We start from the raw sequence: 15,109 nt of genomic DNA, 5'->3' as shown, positions 1-15,109 counted from the left end.
TTCCTCCTCCCACCCAGTATATAGTAGGAAGGCTGGAATTTCCGAGACCCTAGGGAAGAGTTTAATGAATGAATGTCCTGTGTTCTACATTATAGGAATCCTGCCTAAAAGAAAGAAAAGAAAAAAAAAGTTTTTAAAGTTGATGAGATATAGATTTGAAGTCCTTTCCTCTGCTCAGACATGTCTTGAAAAATAAGATAAAAGACAAAATAACCTCCAGCTGAAATTAATAAAACTATCCACTTGCAGTTTGGATGAAACGTAAGGGCTAGACTTTGAAGAACTGGAGTCTAAGAAATGCTCCAAAATTTAGACTAAATTTCTTTAGTCCTGATTTTTTTCTCCAAGCAATGAGCTCTCAGCATTTTTTACTAAAGAGGACTCCTATGTCTTGAAAAGTGGGTCTCTTAAAAATAGATTTAACGTCTTTCTTCAGAAGTAAGTGAAACACTGATTTAAATATGAGGCCCCAGGTTTATTCCTGCAACAGATCAAGTGTAAGCACATCCTTTGTTTCTGGTCACTCCCTAGCCAACTCCTTAGTGCTGCAGTGTGAAGTGTGGATTAAAGTGTGTGGGAGAAGTGAAGGAGGGACACTTTAAGTGTGTTTATCTTAGAGAGAGATATCTTAGTCTCCGTTTCCCCTTCTGTGTCACCTAGAAAATCTGCACTGTATTTTACAGGTTATTTTAAAGATTTGGTTAAATATTTTTAAGTGGTAACATACGTTTCTTCTTACTCTTGAGCCTCTGAGTGGTCATAAAATATGAAATTTTGTACCTTTTCAAGTTCTTGTATTCTTTACAGGACTGAAGTTAGCTGTAGTAATTAATCCTTAGTGATCTTGTTATTTTCAAAATTCTTGCATATCTATAAAACTTGGTATCTACAGTATCTCTTCTAAGGTTACAATGGAACAAACCCCCAAAGTCTTGATGGCTGCTGACAAATGAGGACAATAGACACAAAGATAAAACTAACCCTGGACAGATATGTTTTCTATGTCATATCTTCCACAGCATCCTCCTGGGGAAACTGGCTGCCCATGTCTTGGACAGGTGCACTCTTCATAGAGTGTAAAACTATCTGTATGGCTGGGCCCAGAGAATGGTAGTGAATGGAGTTAAATCCAATTGGCAGCTGGTCACCACTTGTGCTTCCCAGGGCTCAGTGTTGGGGCCTGTTTTGTTTAACATCTTTATCAATTATTTGGTTGAGGGTATTGAGTGTGCTCTCAGTAAGTTTGCAGATGAATGACACCAAGCTAGATAGGTGTGTAGATCTGCTTGAGGACAGGAAGGCTCTTCAGAGTGACCTGGACAGACTGGATCAATGGGCTGAGGACTATTGTATGAAGTTCAAAAAGGCCAAATGCTGGGTGTCGCACTTGGGCCACAACAACTCCATGCAATGCTACAGGCTTGGGGATGTGTGGCTGAACAGACACCCAGCAGAAAAGGACCTGGGGTTGTTAATCAACAACCAGCTGAACATAAGCCAGCAGTATGCACAGGTGGCCAAGAAGGTCAATGGCATCCTGGCTTATATCTGAAATAGTGTGACCAGTAGGATTGTCTACCTGTATTTAGCACTGATGAGTCTGTACCTTGAATATTGCGTTCAATTTTAGGCCCCTCTGCACAAGAAGGACATTGAGGTGCTGGAGTGTGTCCAGAGGCAGACATCAAAGCTGGTGAAGTGTTTGGATAACAAGTCTTATGAGGGGCAACTGAAGGAGCTGGAGTTATTTAGCCTGGAGAAGAGAAGGCTGAGATGAGACACGATCACTATATCACTATATAAGAAGATTGTAGTAAGGTGAGGGTCAATCTCGTCTCTCCAGTAATGAATGACAGTGTCGCGGGTCTGGGGTGGCGGTGATTTTCCACAGAAGCTCTTGTAGTGCTGTGCCTTCTGTTGGTAGCTAAAAATATGTATTGATAGCACATCAATGTTGTAGCTACTGCTCACACAACATCAAATCTGTCCCTCCAGCATTCCTTCCCCATCTTCACCAATAGCTGTGGGTGGGCCCGATGTTGGGAGGGGCCATGGCCAGGACAGCTGACTCAGGCTGACCTAAGAGATATTCCATACTATATGACATCAGCTCAGCAATATAAACTTGGGGAGAGGAACAGGAAGGGGAGCATGATTCATTTTGGTTTTCCAAAGCAACTGTTACATGTACCAAAGCCCTGCTTCTTGGGAGGTGGCCAGACATCACTGCTGATGGGAAGTAGAGAGTAACAGCTTTATTTGCTTTGCTTCGCTTCTCACGCATGTGGCTTTGTTATTTCCTTATTAAACTTCTTTTATCTCAACTCATGAGACTCTATCTTTTCTCCCCCTCTCTGGCTTGCTGAGGAGGGGTTTGATAGAGCGGTGTGGTGGCCACCTGGCATCCAGCCAGGGTCAAATCACCACAGACAAGACAAGAGGAAATGGGCCAAAGTGGTCCAAAGGAGTTTTAGATTGGAAGTTAGGAAGGACTTTTTAACCAGGAGTGTTGTTAGACATTGGAATGGGCTGCCCAGAGAGGTAGTTGTGTAACCATCCCTGGAGGTATTCAAAAGACTCACAGATGCTGAGGAACATGGTTTAGTGATGGGCCTAGCAGTATTAGGTTAGTGGTAGGACTCGATGACCTTAAAGATCTTTTCCAACTGAAATGACTCTGCAATTCTATGACTCATGATATATCAGAGTGACAATGAGACTTGATATGAAACTATGAAAGATTAGAACAACATTCCAAGAGGAATCACATTCCAAGCTGCAGAAACACAGAAAATATGATAAACAATAGATCATTCATCTGCATATTTATAAACAGTGGGCCAAAACTACAGCAAAGATTTTTAAGCCAATGGAGAATGATAAAATAACAAATGTTTTACAAGCAATATCCTGTCAGGGCTATGGTTTTGGGGTCTACACAGCCTTCATCCAATGGGATACTTCCTCCCAGTGGTTTACATTGTATCAGCTGTTTGATTCTTGCCAACACTTGATAATATTTTGGCTGTATAGATAGGCTGAGCCAATATAATTAGTTCTTGTTAGACTTGGTCCTGCTCTCATCCTCAGTATTTTTGCAGTGAGTGCACTCTCCATTTCTGAATATGGAAATGAACTACATTTTCTATGAACTACGTTTTTAAAATTTTGTGTGTTTATGAAATCTACTACCACTTTTTTAGGTGGTACCTATGCAGCATATTAGGAAGACAGGCACTGTACTTTCTTATGGAAATACTGCTTCCTCCTTGATACGTCCCTTAGTAAATATAAGAAGGATTTTATGGATGTGCATGAAACAAGGCAAAGCTACAACTAATGTGACTTCAGCCAGTTCTACTGCCAAAGTCCTAGCAAAATTATTAATTCTCAGATAAATCTTTAATTGGTTCCCCTCTTAATACGATTTCTGGACCCTAGAGTCCTTTCTAAAATGCCTCTGTGGAATATTTTCTTCATTTTTAATTAATTATCTGCAATGTAAATTAATGCACAATAGCTTTTTTTTTTTTTTTAAGTTGGGGGGAAAGTATTTTTATTATAAATTAAGATTCCTCCTTCAAAAATTTTACCACAGCTGAGCCACATCTTTTCTGTTCTATGTGATGTTGCTCTGCAGCGGTAAAGAAAGAAACCACTGCTTCAGAATCATTCTAAGCACTCCAGTGGGAAACACAAACAGAGTGCATAAACCAAAGCATTCATTTCATGAGATTTTATTAAAAGGTTTCACCTCTAAATTGAGCTGTCGTACACTGTTGGGAAACTTTTTACCACAGTTTATTTTAACTATGTAAAAAAACATTAAAGGAATGAAAATTCTGCAGTTTTTCATATAAAAGGTATGACCTCTTACACACTACCAGCAAGCTATAGTGCATTTAATCAAATTGGTTCGAAAGTAAAATCATGTCGAATGTGAGGATTTTTTATTTTTTGCTCCCCTTTCAATTCTTAGAAATGACCCCAGACTTGTTAACATGCTGCAGATTTCTGTGTATCTCTGCAGCAGGCTCTTTGGAGTTCACTCAGAGAAAACTACAGTGCATGATTAAAAGATATCCTCTAGATGAGAAGGACGTTCAGTAATTTATAAATCATTCATTTATGACATCGCTTTATACAGCTTTTCAAGGAATTGCATTAACTGCTTTTGCAGCTCCCTCAAATGTTGCTTTCAGTAGACAGTGTCATAGGTCATTACCAGTTTTTTCCTTATGTAAGCAGTTCCAACTTTCTATTAAAAATACTAATTTCCACCCCACTACAGTATCTTTTGAAGTAGCATGTATATTAAAAAAAAAAATCACAAGTTGGTTTGAAATATTAAAGGAATATATTTAAGTGAAGGGCTTTCACACAGGTTGTTTTTCTGTATTCCTGATGACAGAAAGATTTTAGCCTACAAAGTCAATAGTAAATTTTATTAAAGTCATTATTTTCCTGTTATAGGCCTTGTGCTTTAAATAAACTATAGCTGACAATGCTGTCTTACATACTGTCATTTTGTAAAACAGCCTTTCTTTATTACCACAGGGACAACTCATTTAGAACTTTGAAAGTGTTCTCACAGTGGAGTTGTTCATTTGTGGTGCTGGCCGATGGCTGTTCTTGACAAATACCTTTTATAGCTGCAACTTTCTCCTTGTTCTCTTTTGAAGATACAGAGAAGAAAAAAATAAAACAAACCACAAACTTGCAATCCCAACATTTTCCCTTTTAAAATATTTTAACCATGCCAATATCTCAATCTTTCTGTATTAATTTTGATATGACAGCTTGAAAACTCTTACCGTCTCCCAAATTTTTCTCAGTAAGTCTGGTACAGGTTGAAGACAGCTCCAAGTAAAGAAATAGAAGTCATTCCTGTTATTCCAATGTTGTTATTCATTAATATTACAGGCTTGGGCCCCTGATGAAATCTCTGGTTTTCCAAGACTCTTGTTTCAATAGGAAAGCCAGCACAAGAAATTTTCACCCTCTCACTGTACTTACTCCTTACTGCAGGCTCCTTTCCAAAATGAGACTGGCACAACTATTTACAGGATTTTGTCCTTTTTTTTTGTAAGATTTCTATTGTCAGCTCAAATTGGTTCAGTCTGTTTTTTTAGCACATAATCTTGAAAGAAGTGGTACACCTAGAGCTCAAGAGAGGGCTGAACAAGTGGGAGGTGGAAATAGGTGACCAGGACAGGACAAAAGGTTTTCTGAGCTTGTTTTGCTGCTGTTGTGGTCAGTTTTCTGACACTGTGAGCAGAACCACAGGGCCTGTTCCACTGGGGATCATTCCTTGGTTCAGTGAGACATCCATCCCTGCTTGCTGCAGGTAGGCCAATTGATAAGTTTGTACTGAAACTTGGGAGTTAGTATCCTGACTTTGAACCCTAACAACCAAAAGACATATAAGTGGGAAAAGATAAATAAATATCTTCTGCCTCCTAGTTTCAAATCCTCTCCCTCAGCCTTATTTTGAGTTTTTTTAAGGATACTTGCATATAAGTTTTGGCTCTTTACATCACATATATCTGCTTGCTTTTCATGCAAAATATCTATTTTGACCTCATGAGGAGGGATGTTCTTGACTGCCCAACTTAGCTCCAGGCCTTCATCACAGAGCTATCTTTCCTGCTCCCAGAACCTTTGTCAGCTGTTGTTATCATGCAAATAGGACTACAGCCAGGCCATTTTTGTAAATTGTCCAGATGAATGAGTTATATGAGCAAATGTTGCTTGGATTACAGTTGGATAGCTCAGTCTTTGTATTTTGCTGTTCTGAATGCATTTCTAGGAATTATGCTGTCTGTCTTGATATTTGAAAAATGAAGGTTATCTCTTTGAACCTGTGTTAGAAGAGTACTGTGAGTTATCTGACTGTAGAGTTTGAAAATAGCATAGGAGATATCTAGCTGATCGTGTCCCACCAGGGGGAAGTAACGTTGCCTAGAACCTCCCCCCTAGAGTTTTACTTAAGCTTAGTGTAACCATAGCTCTCTAACCTTTTCTCTCCAACATCTTTTCAAAATCACCTTTGAGGAAAATTAAACCATTTTATTTGGTCTCTTCTTCCCCTTCCCCACCCCCAGCCCCCTTTGTTTCCCTCCCACCCATCATGCTCTTTTTGAACTTAGGGGAAGAGTGAGTGTTACTTCTTTGCAGTGACATTTTATGCATTGAGGATGGACTTTTTACTTTCTGATTTCCAAGGTGCTGAAATGCAGGCTTCTCTCACAAATCAGTTTCCAACAGTTCAGTGTTGCTAAAAGACCCTCTTTCCCCTTTGTCCTCACTAACCCAGCTCTATATCTTCCCTCATCATGAGCTAGCACACAGGCCCACATGATCTGTATCATAGCATGCTTTAAAAAGTACACACTAGAAAAAAAAACCTAGCAAAACCAGCCTGATGGCTTTCCACTGGGCTATTAAGTTAAAGTGGCTAATGACAGGCTCTAGTAAAGATCAAAATCACTGCAAAGGAGTGGATGTGATTGTGAATTAGGGAGAGTTGAGAGGCCAACAGGCTGTTTGGATGATGCTTGTGCCCACAGACCTGTAGCCTCAGAGCACAAATTCACACCAAATTTCATTTGGCATAGCTGAAGGCTGCTGTTGAGTGAGCCAGCCCTTCTCCCTCCTTTCCTCACTGCTGTATTCCCATCTTTTTCTTTAGTGTTGGATCAGTAAATTGTGTACCTTCATGATCTGTAATTTAATGGGCTAGTTTTCCATCAAAACAGTAATCAATTGAACTTCTAGACATTGGATCACATGTGAGTGAAATGGCTGGAGCAAGTGGACAGACATGGGACTCTCTTTTGACAGCAGTCACAGGTTAAACGCAAAGTGAGAAAGGATAATTTTTCTTCCCCCTTTTATTTGTGCTGATTAACTCCAATCTGCCTGTAAGTTTCTGTTAGTGTGATACCCCATATGGAATCTATTACCCCAAAGAGATCTTTTCAAGACAAAGTATTTTTTTTCCCAGTAAAATCTTCACTAAAACTTCCAGAAATGGGATTTGCCTTTGTAAAGGTAAAAGAGTTTCGACACAGTACAGAGGCTTGATATTTGCTCTCAGGTTCCAACATTTTAGTCATATAATTCAGAAGTAGTAACAATCCTGCTTTATTCAGTTAGTCAAATGAATTTTGAAAAAAGACAGTAAAACCCCACTCAACTCAAATAGTGGAACTGAGACTAATATTTCAGAGAGTAAAGTATGCTGAATCGCAAATATCAGAAGACACCATTAAAATGGGAAGCTTCTCATGGAAAACTCTCAGATGAAGAGAGAGAAGACTAAATGTGCCTTGAGTCCTTTGCTATGAATATTTTCTATGGTATGAACACATCACTCATTCTTTCTCTTAAGAAGTCTTAATTGTTCTTTGTATACTTCTACGAACTGTTTCAAACATAGAGGCTGTAAATCTAACACTTGTCAGTTTGAGCTTTATGTAAAACATGCATCTGGTGCAGTGTTGACTTCCCAAAGCTTGTAATTCTTAACAGAGGATATGCATTTTTAGGTACCCAACCAGGAGGTCAGGTTTAGAGTCTGAACCCATGAACTATACTCATGATTTATAATAAACATTCTCTCACTTATGCTTCAATTTGTTACCTGTTGAATGGACTTATTTTGTATGACAGAGTTTAAACACACATCAATGACTTTTAAGATTTTTAAGTATGACAGATGTCTAGGAATAACAATAATATTCCAGAAATTACATTCTGAGCACCAATGTTAGAGTGACTTTTAAGATATGATTACTTATGTTACTGTGTTGCACTTGTTCTTCTGGATATCAACAGGTATTTTTCCCCTTCAAGTTGTGGATTTCAATAGATTAAAGTACTCATAAATGTTAGATATCTGCTTCAAAACCAACTGTCCCATCTGCAGAACTGTCCAATTATTGTTACCCAGACAAAAGTCATGCAAAGACTGTTTCAAATTCTAACTTGATTGTTTTCATATATAGCAGTAGATGTCCAGTCCACGTTTTACAACTAATTTTTGCTAAGTCTCCCTGCAAGAAATTGAGCATTTTTTCCCTCTTCCACCCACAGAAGTGTCCCTTGCTTCATGTTGCTAATGTAGATTCTATCAAAAAGCATGCTTTGTGGTGTTTGTGTGTTACTGTTTACTTAAAAGTGCTAAAACCACCTTTTCTTATCAACAGGAAACTTTCAAGATATTTAAAAGCATGTCTTTAAACATTCTGGCAGCAATAAAGCAAAAATGGCAGGTGGTTGTATGAAAGAAGCAGGATAAATTTATACTATAACTAACCATAGGGGGGAAAAATTATACCATATACAGTGGTCTGGAGTCTCATATCATTTACAAATGTGCAAATCCATAGAAATACTCTGTTAAGACCAACTCTTTAAAAAAAATAAATCTGAGTTTATGTGCGACTATAGTATCAGACTGTATTTGCTCTAAAAACAACTGTATTAAATTTGCCTGGGTGAGGATGGGCAAAAGGCCGGTTCTTCCGTTTTTTTGCTGAACCAGATTTGAGTATATGTATACTTGGTTACCAGTGCATCAACAAGGAACATGTAAGTGATTTGAGCACCTGCATTTCTCAATTTATGAAGCTGAAACTTCAAGTCTGTAACACTTCTCAGCCTTTTGGCTAAGATCAAGTGTAGTATCTGTTCTTATCAGTTTAATACCTGATTTTTTTTTTTTTTTGAGGAGAGCAGTGGATGTCATCTACCTTGACTTCAGCAAGGCTTTTGACACTGTCTCCCATAACAACCTCATCAGAAAGCTCAGGCAGTGTGGATTGGATGAGTGGACAGTGAGGTGGATTGAGAGCTGGCTGAATGACAGAGCCCAGAGGGTGGTGATCAATGGTACAGAATTGAGTTGGAGGCCTGGGGCCAGTGGAGCTCCTCAGGAGTTGGTTAAGGGCCAGTCTTGTTCAACACCTTCATCAAGGAGCTGGATGAGGGGACAGAGCGTACCCTCAGCAAGTTGGCTGATGACACAAAGACTGGCTGATTCCCCAGAAAGCTGTGCTGCCATTCAGCGGGATCTCGACCGGCTTGAGAGTTGGGCAGAGAGGAACCTCATGAGGTTCAACAAGGACAAGTGCAGAGTCCTGCATCTGGGAAGGAACAACCCCCTGCACCAGTACAGGCTGGGAGTCGAAGTGCTGAAGAGCAGCTCTGCAGAGAGAGACCTGGGAGTCTTGATTGATAATAAGCTAAATATGAGCCAGCAATGTGCCCTCGTGGCCAAGAAGGCCAATGGCATCCTGGGATGCATCAAGAAGAATGTGGCCAGCAGGTCAAGGGAGGTTCTTCTCCCTCTCTATTCTGCCCTGGTGAGGCCTCATCTGGAGTCCTGTGTGGAGTTCTGGGCTCCTCAGCTGAAAAAGGACAGAGAACTTCTGGAGAGAGTCCAGCGCAGGGCCATCAAGATGATCAGGGGACTGGAACATCTTTCATATGAGGAAAGGCTGTGGGAACTGGGGCTGTTTAGTCTGGAGAAGAGGAGACTGAGGCGAGATCTTATTAACATTTATAAATATCTAAAGGTGGGTGTCAGGAGGTTGGGACATCCCTTTTTTCTATTGTATCTAGCAACGGGACAAGGAGTAATGGGATGAAGCTGGAACACAAAAAGTTCCACTTAAACATAAGAAAAAACTGTTTTACTGTGAGGGTGACGGAGCCCTGGCACAGGCTGCCCAGAGGGGTTGTGGAGTTTCCTTCCTTGGAGGTCTTCAAGACCCTTCTGGACATGTTCCTATGCGACTTGATCTGGGTGAACCTGCTTCTGCAGGGGGGTTGGACTAGATGATCTCTAAAGGTCCCTTCCAACCCATATCATTCTATGATTCTATGAACACTGCTTAGGTGTTTCATTGTCTGAATACACCAATGTTTTTCTTGGTACTGACTACTGTTGTTCCAGTGGTTGGGCTAGGGGAGCATCTGAAATCCAAGAATAAGAACTTTCTCCTAACTCTATTTGGTTCAAACCTAGACCAGATTTAAGGATTAAAACCCCAACAACACTGATATTCCTGCTAATTTTTTACCAGTGCTGACACATTTCTGTTATTAAGTGACATCAACTAAATCTTGGTACATTATCTTGCACTAGAAGGTACATTTGTGGAATGGGAAAGCTGAAAAATACAGAGTTCCCTTGAAAAATAAAATTTAATTTCTCTTTTAAGTTAAAAAAATGGTTAAAAAGGGAGAAGTTACAGCTCTTTTTTTTTTTTTTTTTCCCCCATCTGTCCAGTCCTCTCAAACCACGCAGAAACAGAATCTACAAAAACATATAGTGAAGCAACAGTTATTTTTGCAAGGTAATCCCCATACCTGCAGATTGGAAGCAGTTGTCATTATGCAGACCATAGACATCAGTAAAGGCAGTGGACAAGAATCAGACTTTTGTAATGCTTTTTACTTCTGCAAAATCTCTGAGCCTTTTGCAAACTAAGTCCTTGTTGTTTTCCTATATCTATTTTCAATATTGTCCTGAAGTGGGATAAGGACTTAACTGAACTTAAGTCTTGTTTAGTCTCTGATTTCTCAGCCTTTGAACCACAAAGGGTTAAAATGCCTCAGAACTGGCATTATTTGAGAATTGTTTCCTTTATTCTTGTAGCTGGTTGTGGGAAAGGGGAAGGTATCATACCTGTTTGGATGCTCTCTGTTACAAAATTATTGTTTTTGGTTAAAAAAGAAAATAAAAGTGCTCCCAAAGACTCAAAAGGCAGTAGTTTAACAAGCTACATTATTTCAACTGTTTTTCTCTCCTTGTCTGTTCCATCTAATAGACTCCTTGGTGCTTGTGACCAGAGTGACACTGGAGGCAGCAGGCAATGACACATTGCAGGCATCCCTCTAACTGACTTTTATCCAGTGACTTTGAGTGCAGGTGCGAGCTGAATTGTTCAAGGTATCTCAAAATCCCCCTCTCTGATTTCAGTCTGTGCAGGGGGTAAACTGCTTAGGAAGAATGCCCATTATTTATACCTTTTGAGAGAATTACATCATCAGGAACATATGTATTGACGTAATAGAGCTAGAAAGTATCATGCAAAGCCACGCTGCTTTAAATATGTATGCGAAACATAGTAAGCCCAGTTCTATATTGACCTGTACTTCTGTTACACCAGTGACCTCAGCAGAAGCATGCTGGCTGTTAAGTTAGTAAAATTGTCTCAGTGGACCTAATGTGTGCCTGATTCAGCTACCCCTGTTGGATATACAACTGTGCACCCATGTGTAGGCTCAGAACTTCAGCCCCTCCTTTATCTGCTGGGATCAAGAACGATATGTAATGATATGCTTTCTTCTCAGACCTGAGTTACGTGTCAGTAATCGTGTATTGCATCAGATGCAGGGAAATCTACACCATTCCAGGAGATGAGGTGGGTCTCTGTCAAGGGCCAGCTTCACATATCATAGAGATTTAGTCCCTGCCTGTTGATCAACAAACACCTTGGCTTTCATTACAGAAATCAAATTTACATCTCTAGAAGCAATGGAAACTTAAATGTTGTTTCATTCTGACCTCTGGCTCTGACCTGTGGCATTACTTATTCTGAGCAACTACATTTCCCTTAGCTAAATTAATCAATTACCCTTTCAGGACAGGCCCCTTTCTTTCCTCAAGGAAGAAACTGCATCACATTAGTTACCCAGTCAGCTTCAAATCTTTCATTTTGGAGAATGCTCAGAGAGCCTAGACAGAGAGAAAACTGGAATCAATACACTAGGCCAGCACAATCTGGACTTCAGGTCAGCATGTGGAGAGAAATGACATTTGTGAGACTTATGGCCAGTGAGCTGCTGTTTCTAGGTGAAGAGCAGACTTTTATACTCAATCTGCTGCAATCAACTGGGAGACATTAGGGCAGCAGTTTGCATGAGGGTTAAAGGGATTCATCTTAACTGTTCTAAGTCTTGTTGAGACACACATGCAAAACTCCAATTTCAGATCTACCTCATAATGAACTCCTCAAAGATCAATTTTATTTATACTCTTTCCACTACCTAATGCAGTCTAGAAGAGGAAGAGTTAAAATGTGAAAGACAAATGCTAACAGATTGATGCATATCAAACAAGTGGAAAAAACATTTGCATGTTCCCGAAACTAAGGGAGTGCTAAAAGACAGTGACAACATAACTGAAATCAAATGAATAGACATGCTCCCGAAACAGTCTTTCCTATGGGCTAAGTAAAAAGCAAAGTTTCTGGCAAATTACAATTTTATTTTTCAATCCAAGTGGGAAATTCATAGCAACTTTTGAACTGTGACCTTGGTACCACAATAACACCTTCTGGCATACAGGTGAGGTGCGTGCTTTATATTGGGCAAACTTTTTTTTTTTTTTTTACTAGAAATCCTGCAATTCTCTCTAGCTCTGAGCCTGAAGTAGTCTCAGTTTCCAGAAGGTATGATAACAATGAATTTCAGTGAGATGGAAATTGTTCCAATTTAAGGATGGCTCAACCATTTCCTGTTGGATATTAAAATATAATAATTTCAAATAAAGTCTAAGGACTTTGGCTTCAAATACGAAGTACACAAATAGAAGATCGCTATTAACAATATTTTCAGAACTGGAAATCTTTCATAATGAGTCCCCTAAAATTAGAACAGACATCAGGCTACACATCTAGATGAAAGAATTCCACAGTTTTATACATACAATAGCTTCAGAAACCAAGTTGCCAGAGCTTCAGTAAAAGCATGTAATGTGAAAGTATACATTGATAATGTACACATTGATGACTTATACATGAAAACCACAATATTTAGTTTGTCTTAATGTATTATGTTGGCTTCTTTATTACACATTCAGAAAACAATTCCAAGCCCTTTCATTTAAGGTGTTTTAATAAGAATTTCAAGATACTTCCTACAATTAGATGAAAAACTTTTGGCTGATCGTCACATAAGAAATGGTACCTACTGAATCAGAAACCTACTTCTCAGTTCTTAACCAGTGTCATCTTGTATTGTCTTTCATCCTGACATGATCTTTAGGCAGCCTTATTTTAAAATTCGGATAGTTAAAATTACTTGTTTTGCTTCCAAAGTTTGGTCATAATAGACAACACTGTCATCTTGCTGCTATTCATGTCTAATTGAGGAACCTTTTTCTGACTCTGCCTTCCATCTTTTCACTCAGTCTTTCTGACAACAACCCTTTCTTGTCACCCATCTCTCTGTACTATCAAGAGGCCTGTTCCATATGTGGTTTCACTAAGAGATTCCACATTCACATCCCTCATCTGCTGCTGCCCTAACTCGACATTTACAGAAATGTTCTTTGACCTTCTTGAAGGCAACCAGCTTGCCATTCACATGACATGTTTTTAATATCTCTGGTTAACTTAGCTCTTGTGGTCCCTAATTCTCACTATGTTACAATAGATGTAGATCCTGCTGTAGCATTACCTCTTTTCTATTTGGTTTAAATTTATTCTCAAAATCTCTGCTCTTACCAGCCTCCACTTCCACTCTTGTTTAGTTATAATTTCAGTACCTGCTGTGATGCCAGTCTCAGTAATTAAGGGCCATGGATCCTTTCATATCTGCTATATTTCATGTTATCTGTTCTCAGTGCATACAGCTATGTCATTAGTGTTCATATTATGTTAATTAATGTTGATGTAAATGTTTCATATCAAAATTCTCTTCTATTGTGACAGCTATAGGAATTATTATCAGAACTGACTGTTGCCAATGGGCAGCCAATCCAACCATTATTACTTACTAATTTTACATGTTTAAATAGCTTATATGAACAGCCCAAATACCATGTCTCTGATAGTTGCATATGTCTTTCCTTCTACATTTCTACAATTACAATATAAAATAGAAAAAGAAAAATTTTCCATATATTCTTATACCATGTGCAAAATCATTTACTGTATTTTGTCCCAAGGAGATTGCAAATTCAACAAGAAAGACATATCAATACATATTTCAGAATATTTTGCACAGTGAGGAATCAGTCTTATTTCACTATCTGATTTTCATAAATAAGTTGCTTTAACTAGTCTAGGGAACTAGTGTTAAGATGCCAAGATCTGCCTAACTAGAATGATCTAACTTTCTGAACCACATAATGTAAAGTACCACTTCTTGTATCATCATATACATGTATGCGATCTCACACAGGCTGCATGTTGCTGAGCAAGCAGTTTTGTGTCTTGTAAATATCTGAAAAATGGGTATATTTTGATAGATACATAAAATGATCAAGGGATTATTAATTCATGTACATAACTTTCTGAATGGCTTAAGATCAAGAAGCCCTCTAATCAAAGTAGTGATTTGTTATTGAGTATTGTATACTCTTTGTATTGAAATGACATACATCTGTTTATTTTAGACTAGCTCTTTAAATAAGCTATATTCCTTTAGTGAAATGTTGGAGGTGGTAAGGGAAACAAGTAGAATGAGGTATTACTGGATTATTCACTCTTCTAGGACAAAACTTGTTTGTATAATCAAAGATATGCCTTAAGTAGTCTTTAAAGAAAGTCAGATTTTGTTTAAAAAAAGAGAAGGAGGAGGCTTCATTAACTAGACTGACAGGCTCCATAGATTTCTCAAGTGTTTAAATTAAGGATTGTGAGTTCTTGAAACTTGAGAAGGAAACGGGATTGTCACTGCTGGCTGTCTGAACCAGAGGTAAGTGCAGATTAAGCTTTTCCTATCTCTATTATAAATATGTTGCTTCTGTTCTCAGAAGTTCAGTGAAAAAGAAAAAAAAAATTGTTTTTTATTATTTGAAAAAAAAACCCCAACCCACAAACTACATTTTTAAAGTGTTTTTTAAAATTTTAAAGTACTAAAAGTGCTCTGTCACCACTCATTATTCTGGTTGTAACTATCTGGAACTTGACACGATTTCCTTAAAAAAACAAAATTTAAATCAATGATAACTGGACAGCTGGAACCAAATTATAAGAGCGCTCATGATGAGAAAAGTATACTTTGTGTATGTCAGAAGAACATGTAGAAAGTATTCAAAAAATTTGCATTGTTTGGATGGATTTTTTTTCAGATGCACTTGGGTAAAGTA

General features: G+C 38.6%; 1 pseudogene; it reads left to right on the top strand.

Annotated features, from left to right (window-relative positions):
• Positions 1 to 8,652: 8,652 nt before the first annotated feature.
• LOC133624743 (U2 spliceosomal RNA) lies at positions 8,653 to 8,761 on the top strand (annotated as a pseudogene).
• Positions 8,762 to 15,109: the final 6,348 nt, after the last annotated feature.

This window comes from Colius striatus, chromosome 1 (genome assembly GCF_028858725.1).
Source record: "Colius striatus isolate bColStr4 chromosome 1, bColStr4.1.hap1, whole genome shotgun sequence".
Classification (NCBI taxonomy): Eukaryota; Metazoa; Chordata; class Aves; order Coliiformes; family Coliidae; genus Colius; species Colius striatus.
This window is presented reverse-complemented; position numbering and strand designations above follow the sequence as displayed.